The sequence below is a fragment of the Narcine bancroftii genome, chromosome 1 (genome assembly GCF_036971445.1).
Source record: "Narcine bancroftii isolate sNarBan1 chromosome 1, sNarBan1.hap1, whole genome shotgun sequence".
Classification (NCBI taxonomy): Eukaryota; Metazoa; Chordata; class Chondrichthyes; order Torpediniformes; family Narcinidae; genus Narcine; species Narcine bancroftii.
Window position 1 is genome coordinate 375,016,870 of NC_091469.1, and position 10,102 is coordinate 375,026,971.

General features: G+C 42.7%; 1 protein-coding gene across 2 annotated transcripts in view; it reads left to right on the forward strand.

Moving 5' to 3' along the window:
• sycp2l (synaptonemal complex protein 2-like) overlaps positions 1-7,424 on the forward strand; it is a 145,696-nt gene extending 138,272 nt beyond the window's left edge. Inside the window, exon 32 of one of the 2 annotated variants that reach the window (XM_069913360.1) lies at positions 5,989-7,424. The gene's annotated coding sequence lies outside the window, so the exon portion shown is untranslated. Of the gene's footprint in view, positions 1-3,885; positions 4,150-5,988 lie in introns of those variants that run through there. The other variant, XM_069913359.1, reaches the window with a different exon arrangement.
• The last annotated feature ends 2,678 nt before the right edge of the window (positions 7,425-10,102 follow it).

A 10,102-nucleotide genomic window follows, 5' to 3' on the forward strand; every position in this document is an offset into this window, starting at 1 on the left:
TCCCACTTACTTTGTGAGGTCAAACTAAGACTGCATTCTATCGAGTTCAGAGAAGAGAGAGACTATGCAATTAAAACAAGATGCAGGGAGGATCTTCCCCTCGACCAAGTCTGGAACCAGAGGCACAGTTTGAGAATAAATGAGAAGAGCTTTTTAGGACTGAGATTGCAGAACATTTTTCAATTCTCTGTCCCAGGGAACTTGAGGAAGTTCATGCATTGATAGAACCATCGAACAATACAGAACAGAAACAGGGCCCTTCTAGTCTGTGCCAAACCATTTTTTGCCTAGTCCCACTGACCTGCACTCAGTCCATTGCCCTTCATACGTCTCCCACCCATATACCTGTCCAAATTCTTCTTAAATGTTAGAATCGAGCTTACATTCACCACTTTAACTGGCAGATCATTCCACACTCCCACCACTTGCTGTGTGAAGAAGTTTGCCCTCAAGTTCTCCCTAAACTTTTCCCCTTTCATTCTTAACCCATGTCCTCTGGTTTGTATCTCACCTACGCTCAGTGAAAAATGCCTATCTATATTTACTCTGTCTATCCCCTCATAATTTTTATTATTTAAAAAAAAATATTTAGACATGCAGCACGGTAACAGGCCATTTTGACCCACAAGTCTGTGCCGCCCAATTTACACCCAATTAACCTACTCTCCCAGTACTTTTTGAACAGTGGAAGGGGGAAAACCCACACAGACATGGGGAGAATGTACTAACTCCTACAGTCAGCGTGTGATTAGACCCTATAGACCCTGTGATTAGACCCTATAGACCCTGGTCCCAATTGCTGGTGCTTTAAAGGCATTGCACTAACCACTATGCCAACCTCGACGTCTATAAAATCTCCCCTCATTTTTCTATGCTCCAAGGAATAAAGTCCTAACCTGTTTAACCTTTCCCTATAACTCAGTTCTTGATGTCCTGGCAACATCCTAGTAAATCTTCTCTGCACTCTTTCAATCTCATTGATACTATACCTTTCCTGCAGTTAGGTATCAAAAATTGCACACAATACTCCAAATTTGGTTTCTCCAATGTTTTATATAAATTTACCATAACATTCCAACTCTTATACTCAATAATTTGATTTATGAAGGCCAATTTGCCAAAACTCTCTTTACAACCCAATCCACCTGTGATGCCACTATCTGTATTCTCAGATCCTTCCATTCTACCACACTCCTCAGTGTCCTACCATTTACTGTGTATGTCCTTTCTTGGTTTGTCCTTCCAAAATGCAACACCTCACATTTGTTTGCATAAAATTCCATCTGCCATTTTTCAGTTCAACTTTCCAGCTGGTCCACATCCCTCTGAAAGCTTTGAAAACCTTCTTCACTGACCACAACACCTCCATTCTTGGTGTTATCTGCAAACTTGCTGATCCAATTTACCACATTATCATTCAGATTATTGATTTTGATGTCAAACAGCAATGGTCCCAGCACTGATCCCTGAGGCACACAACTAGTCACAGGCTTCCAGTCTGAAAAGCAATCATCCACCAGCACTCTCTGACTTCTCCAGTCCAGCCATTGTCAAATCCAGTTTACTACTTCTCCATGAATACTTAGCATCTGAATCCTTCTGACTAACCTCCCACATGGGACCTTGTCAAAGTCCATGTAGCAACATTCACTGCCTTTCCTTTGTCAACTTTCCCAGTAGCCTCCTGGAATAAATGTATATAATTGGTTAAACATGACCTTGAACATCTTTGCCAGAAAACAACTTATCCCAAACCATGCATTGTATATGTAATCTCTTAAAACACCTTTCAGTAATTTATCTAGTACTGGTGTCAGGCTCACTGGCCTATAATTTCCAGGGTTACTTTTGGAGCCTTTTTTAAAAATGGAGCAAAGAGAGCTATCTTCCAATCCTCTGGCACCACACCCATGGCTAAGGACATTTTAACTATTTCTGCCAGAGCCCCTACAATTTCTACATTAGTCTCCTTCAAGGTCCAATGGAATATCATATCAGGCCCATGGGATTTATCCACCATTATTTGCTAATGGTAGAAAGCACTTCCTCCTTTTTAACCTGTATAGGTTCCATGACCTCAATGCTTGTTATCCTTTCTTCCCAGGACTCTGTGCCCATTACCTGAGTGAATCTGATGAAAAAAAATCAAGATCTTCCTTATCTCTTTTGTCTCCATACAAATCCAACCACTCTGACCATCAAGGGTGTCAATTTAAACCCTTACTATCCTTTTACTCTTAATATATCTTTAGAAATCCTTAAGATTTTCCTTCACTTTTTAAAATAAATGTAGAGATACAGCATGAGAACAGGCCATTTCGGCACTCTAGTCCGTACCGCCTATTTACACTCTATTAACCTACACCCCCGGTATGTTTTTTGAATGGTGGGAGGAAAGGGAGTCTCTGGGGGAAACCCACGCAGACACTGGGAGAACGTACAAACTCCTTACAAACACCACATTAGTCGAACCCCGGTCTGATCCCAATTGGTGTAAAGGCATTGCACTAACTGCTATGCCAACATCATAGTCTACCAAAGCAACCTCATGTCTTCTTTTAGCCTTCTTGATTTCTTTCTTGAAGGTTTTCTTGCATTTTTATACTCCTCAAGTACCTCGTTTACTCCGTGTTGCCTATACCTGCTATACACCTCTCTTCTTTGCCACATCCTCCATTATCCTATGAAAACCATGGTTCCCTATGCCTGCAAACCTTGCCTTTAATCCTGACAGGAAAATAAAAATCTGCATTCTCGAAACTTCACCTTTGAAGGTCCTCCGCTTACTTTGAACATCCTTGCCAGAAAACAACTTATCCCAATCCATGCATTCTTGACCCTTTCTCATTTCCTCAAAATTGGGCTTTCTCCAGATCTATCCTTCATAATTTGGAATCGGGCATTTTGGTGCTTCCATTTTGGTGAAGAACATTTCAGCAAAAAAAAAAAAAACTTTTGTAGCCCTTTGGTCATTTTGGCACTCAAAGTTTGGTGCTAAACATTTTGGCCTGGCTCCCTGCCCCACTCACCGACGGCTGGGCAAAGTCCTGCCACACTGCCTAACATTAAAGCACTGCCTGAACCCTTGGCATTTCAGAAACTCCCCCCCCCCCCCCCAGGAAACTGCTCCCCTGGCAAATGATACATATTTAATCTTTATTATGAAATATAATTATAATATTCTTAACAGCTCAATAGAATTAATATGCCAACACTTGTACAATGCCTCCTTAGATTATTAACAAATTATAAACAAAACCAGCTACCACTAGGTTAATAAGACATGCAAGACCAATGAACCTATACTGAAGATTTAAATTGAAGATGATACCTTTGGTATTAGTGTTCAGGAGTTAGGAAAGGAGTACTCTGGAGAGATGGCACACCTCTTCCCATTGCAAAGGGCAAGGTAAAGACATTGATACACAGAGCACTACTGATGCTGGAAAATTGAGAAAAGATTCAGCTGGAGTTTCTCTAGCTCAGTGGTTCCCAACCTTTTTCTTCCAACTCACATACCACTTTAAGTATTCCCTATGCCATAGGTGCTTTGTGATTAGTAAGGGATTGCTTAAGGTGAGATGTGGGTGGAAAGAAATAAATGTGAAAACCACTGTTTTAATCGTGCCTAATTGACTCGTTATGTGCACGGTTTCATAACTCCAAAGGGAAAGGGCCAATCACAATTTTTCTCAAGCAAAATATTTTGGTAACAATTGGGTCTAGAGCAGTGGTTCTCAACCTTCCCCTCCCACTCACGTACCACCTTAAGCCATCCCTTACTAATCACAGAGTACCAATGACATAGAGAATACTTAAAGTGGTACGTGAGTTGGAAGAAGGAGGTTGGGAACCACTGTTAGCTGATTTTTTTTTTTGCTCAAGACACAGAGACCACCATGAGTATGAGACTGATGAGAATCAAGAGAATTTCAAAGCAAGAAGGGCTAGACTGCAAAGTATGAACTAGTTGAAAGCAACAAGGATCAAGATCCTGGAAATGTATTTAAAGTATCATTGTCGGGAAAGAAGGAGAAGAAAGAGTCTCAGAAAGTGTTTATACATCCTCTTTCAGGTTTGACTATCTAACTTGCAACCAGCCAGGTGTTAATAGACCGATCTGGCACATTCTGGTTTTCCATTATAAACAAAGGCCTTTAAATATATTGTATAATTTACCAAAAATCTTTGTTTTTGATTGTTCCCTGACTTTTTAATAATTTAAATATGTTGCTATAAGCTACGAAAAGCCCTTGTTTGCTGGGGGAGCAGTTTCCTGGGGGGGAGGGAGTTTTGCATCGCCGAGGGTTCAGGCAGCGCAGCGGGATAGAGTTGGCCAGCAGACGGTGAGTGGGGCGGGTAGGCAAAAATGTCCAGCACCAAATTGTGGGTGCCAAACTGTGAGGACCAAAATTCTGACACCAAAATGTGGGCACCAAAATGTCCTAAATCCCATAATTAACTTGAAACTAATGGCATCATGATCACTGGACCCAAAATGTTCCCCTACACATACCTCTGTCACCTGTCCTGTCTCGTTCCCTAAAAGGAGATCCAGTATTGCACTCTCTCTAGTTGGCACCTCAATATATTAAAATAGAAAACCTTCCTGAATGCATTTGACAAACTTAAATCCATCCAGCCCTTCTACAGTATGGGAGTCCCAGTCAATATGTGGAAAGTTAAAATCTACTCTCACAACCATATGTTTTCTTCTCTCTCTCTATAGATTTGCTCGACCATTTTTTGTTGACTATTGAGTGATCTATAATACAACACCATAAATGTGATCATACCTTTCCTGTACCTCAGTTCCACCCATATGCCCTCAGAAGATGAGCTCTTCGGTCTGTAATATTTTCCCTGATGAGCATTACCACCACCACACCCCCCTCCCCCACTCCCCGTTCTATCACATCTAAATCAATGGAAACTCAGAACATTGAGCTGATAGTCTGACCAAGTTTCACTAATGGCCACAATATCATAATTCCATGTGCCAATCCATGCTCTAAGCTCGTCTGCCTTTCCTACATTACTCCTTGCATTGAAATAGATTAACTTTAGAGAATTTCCACAACATACAATCCATTGACTTCTAACAGTGCATGTAGTTTTCACATCATCTTTTCCCCCTTTCTCTGCTCTGGCACTCTGCTTCTCATCCCTTTGCAAATCTAGTTTAAACCCACAAGAGCAGCACTAGCAAAGCTTGCCACAAGGATACTAGATCCCCTCCAAATCAGATGCAATCTGTCTTAACGGAACAGGTTGCACCTTCCCTGGAAGAGAGCCCAATGATCCAGAAACTTGAAGCACTCCCTCCTGCTCCATCTCTCTATCTACATGTTAAGCTGCATTATCCTATCATTTCTTACCTCACTAGCACGTGGCACAGGTAGTAATCCTGAGAGCACATCCCTGGAGGTTCTGTCCTTCAACCTAGCGCTTAACTCCCTGACCTCTCCTTGCAGGACCTTCTCACCCATGTCATTGGTCCCTATATAGATCACAACATCTGGGTGCTCACCCTCCCACCTAAGAATAATAATAACTCAATCTGAGATTTCTCAGACCCTGGTAATGTTTATTGTCATATACACAAGTACAATGTATGTATACACCAAAATTCTTACTTCCTGCAGTCAAGCAGGTACTTCATAAAGAAGAAAAAATACAATTGACCACAAATTAAATGAGATACTAAGTTTAAAAGGTGGATGGTTAATAAATATTCAGTTAGCATAGTGTGAGGGGAAACAAAGTGGTGCTAAAATCCTGCAGACAGTCCTTTTTGTGGTATCGGTCAGTCTATGATTAATGTAACAAGCAAAGGTTTGGGGATGTCATGTGATGAGGTAGAGTCAGGACGTAGAATCTCCTGGGAATTAGTAAAAAAAATGCTAATTAGGTAAAGTCTAGTTAACCAAACTTATTAAAAACTGCTTCAGAATCCTTTTACAATGTTTTAACTATGTCATCTAAAAGAGCAAAGACCCTCACTGGCTCGTTGTGAACCCAGAGAGTACAATGACAAGAAAAAATCCCTACTGTTCCATGGATCCAGGAGGTGAGGCGAGAGCTCATCCCAAGGCAAGTTGTGCCCTTAAGGGGGCTGCCTGATGCTCAACGGTGCCATCATAACCATCTATCCGGGGTGATGATGTCGAGGAAGAAAAAGTTGAATTGCACATGTGGGCAGACCGGAAGAGCTCCAAGATGTTGCTGGAGCCAGCAATGTTTCTGCTGGCTCTGATACATACCTCACATACCCATTGCTATTCCAGGAACAAGAAGAGATTTCTATGTCTGATTTCCAGGCCAACGATGAAGAGGAAGAAGATCAAGAAGAGGAGGTGACAAGACGGATGAAAATTTTTAAAGATGAAGGTAGAAAACTGAAAATGCTGCAAGAGGAAGAATGTACAAATACCTAATTACTGAAATAACTGAGGGAAATAAAAACAAATATGAAAAATTCTGATAAGCAAATGAAGTATTTTGCTATTGGACAGAAATTGCAAAATAAATTAGACAATATGGATGAAAGAGTCAAAACTGTGGAGGCTGGTATGGAAGATGTACAGAATAGAATGGTGAAAGTGGAGAACGATACTGATGCATAGGCCATTGAAAAGAACCAACTTTTGGAGAAAGTTGGTCTAATAGAGAAGTTTAGTAGAAGAAATAATATTAAGATCGTTGGCCTTGAAGAAGGTGATGACGTGATAGCTTTTTCCAGTGATGAATTCTGGAGGTCCTGGGACCAGATAACTTTGAAAATATTGTTGAAATTGAAAGGGTGCATAGAGCCTTGATACCGTGACCTCCTTCAGATCTGAAGCCAAGATCTATATTTATAAAATGCCTCCGACATCAAGATAGAGAGAAAATATTGGCGCTAGCAGCACAAGGTCCATTGGAATTTCATGGAACAAAGATATTTCTCTATCCTGATATAAGTTTGGAGTTGTTAAAGAGAAGGAAAGCATTTAACATGGTGAAATATGCCTTATAGCAAAAGGGTTACCGGTTTATTCTGTGTCATCCAGCTACTTTGAAGATTTTCCTGCAAGGAGGACAGAACAATTTTTTCACTGATCATGTTCATGCAGAAGAATTTGTTGAAACTTTACTAGTTAGGCAGCAAGAGGAACTTTGAAAATGTTTTGATTAATATTAAGTGTTTTTGTTTTACTCTTTGCATAGATGAGATTGATGATGGTAAACATTCCGGGGAGGGGGGGGTGGGTGTGGGTTGGAGTTTTAATGGACTGACTGCTACCGACTTGTGTGTTTTTTTGTGGCAGGCACCACAACCTGTAAAATGGAGGTGGATAATGTTGTATATTATTTAAGCATTAAATGGGGGGATTTTTAAATTTTCTGAATATTTTAACTGTTATAAAATTAAATTGTTTATATATGACTCTTTTTATCTTTTTCTACCTGGATTTCCATGGAGGGTGACCCTTAACGTGGTATGCAATGTATATTTGGATGATGAAGGAGGTACGGGGAGAGAGGTGAAGGGGCAAAGGCATTGGATTTGGATTAAAGTAAATATTAATAAGTTATTTATTGAGTTTTCTTAGTTTTAATGTTTACAGGTTAAATGGCCCAGTAAAGAAGAAGAGAAATACTGACACATTTTTAAAAAATGAATGAAGATGTGGCTTTTTTACAAGAGACTCATTTAACTGAAACAGAACATCAGAAAGTAAAAAGAGACTTGGTGGGATATGTAATAGCCTCTTGATTTAATTCAAAGGCAAGTGGAGTAGCAATTTTGATAAAGAAGACTCCTTCAATTATTAAAAAAATGTAATGACTGATCCTGTAGGAAGTTATGTTGTAGTACATTGTCAATTTTTTTTCAGAATTCTGGACCTTTTTGAATGTATATGTATCAATGGGGATGACAATAGCTGTTGGAGTAAAACTATTCTTAAAGCCAGGGGTGCTGGTGTTCAGCTTTGGATTAGTTTAGAACAGAGTTTGACCAATTCCTGGACTAAGGGGTTGGAGGGAAACAAGGACACATTTTGTGCATTGCTCATGCTTTGATCTTTAATGCTGCAAGAAGCCTTTGAAGAACCAGAGAGGTGCTCTTGTTTCTTGTGCACCATTATGTTTTGAAATCTGTTTTCCCCCCACAAACCCCTCCCTCTTCTTGTTATTAGATAAAGATGTGAGGGTTGTGGGGGAGCCAGGGAGCCTAGTTTCTCCTGGACACGTATGAGTATGGCCTCTGTCTTGGGTTGGGTCGGTGGGAGGGGGCAGGAACACTCCTGGGATATTGAGGGCCTGCCCATAGAGCAATTCAGCAGTGGTAGCATGCAAGTCATGCTTGGGAGCAGTGTGGATCCCCAGGAGGACCCAGGGTAGCTCGTCCAACCCTTGCGGCGTGCCATGAGTGTAGATTTGAGATGCAGATGGAACCGCTCCACCAGGCCATTGGACTGCAGGTGATAACTAGGTGTGTGATGGAGCTGAACTCCCAGGAGTTTGGGCAATTTGGTCCACAAGGAGGAGGTGAACTGCGCACCCTGGTCAGTGGTGATGTGGGAGGGGACACCGAAACAGGAAACCCAGGACAGAAAAGCTCTTGCGCAAGCATCAGCAGCAATGTTGGGTGGGGGGTCCGCCTTTGGCCAATGGGTGCATTGGTCTACCATTGTGAGGAGGTAGCGGTAGCCCCACGAGACAGGCAGTGATCCATCAATGTCTACATGGACATACTGGAAACGGCGTGAGGCCGGCTCGAACTGTAGGGCGGGGGGGGGAGGTGGTCAGGTGAGGGTTTTCACCTTTGCTATCTGGCAGTCTGGGCAGGCCCATGCCCATTCCATTAACATTTTACTAAGGCCATGTCAGATGAAACGGGTGGAGATCATCTAGACTGTGGAGCGGATGGAGGGGTGCGACAAACCTTTTGCCATTTTGCTGGTTCCACTGGGTGGGGTCACCTGTGGAGACGTCACGGAGGATGGTGGCGGTGCCATTGTCCAAGGGCAGGTTCTGTAGGTGGAGATCTGTAATAGATCATCTCTGGGTCTAACTGTTGGGCCCAGGCCAACTCGTGGAAGTCGACACCCTGCGAGAGTGAACATATGGCTGGTCTTGAAAAGCCAGCTGCGATGACGTTGCGTTTGCCAGAGGGATGTCGAATGGAGGTACTGAATTTGGAGATGTATAATGGGCAAACCATGGGTGGGAGACCTTGGTGAAGGCAAAGATTAACAGTTTATTGTCAGTGTAAATGCTGAAAGCTTGGCCCTCTAGAAAGTACTGAAAATGGCAGTTGACGAGGTATAGGGCAAGCAGCTCCCTATCGAAAGTGCTGTATTTGCATTCCAGACTGCATAGGTGTCGGCTGAAGAAAGCTAACTGCGTCCAGGTGTCATCCGCCCATTGCTTAAGGACCACACCCACCACTGTGCTGGACGCATCAACTATGGGTGCATTCTTCTGCGGGTGCACGAGCATGGTGGAACCATCCAGGGCTCCCTTGGTAGCGGCGAAGGCTGTGGTGGAGTCTTCGGACCAGTGGAGATCCCTGGTGGAGGTGTTCATTAGGTTGAAAAGAGAGCGCATGATGACTGTGGTGTGGGGGATGAACCTATTGCAAAAGTTGACCATCCCCACGAATTCCTGCAGGCCTTTTAGTGTATCTGACCTGGGAAACTGGCGGATGGCATCCACCTTGTCATGGAGAGGTAGTGACCCATCTGTGGTGATGCGGTGTCCCAGGAAATTGATCTTTCCACAGCTGAACTGGCATTTTGCCGGGTTGATCGTGAGGCCAAACTGGGCGAGGAAGGCAAAAAGGCATTGGATGTGGATCAGGTGTACCTCCGGTGAGCTAGTTGCGACCAGGATGTCGTCCAGGTAAATGAATAGAAATGGCAGGTCACGCCCTACCACGTCCATTTGCCGTTGGAACGTCTGCACGTCATTCTTCAGGCAAAATGGCATTCTGAGGAATTTGAAAAGGCCGTCTATTGAACGTCCTCTGTGTGTACTGGTATCTGATGATATCCCCGGATGAGGTTGATCTTGGACAAGAGCCGAGCGCTGTTGAGGTTCACGGTAAAATCCT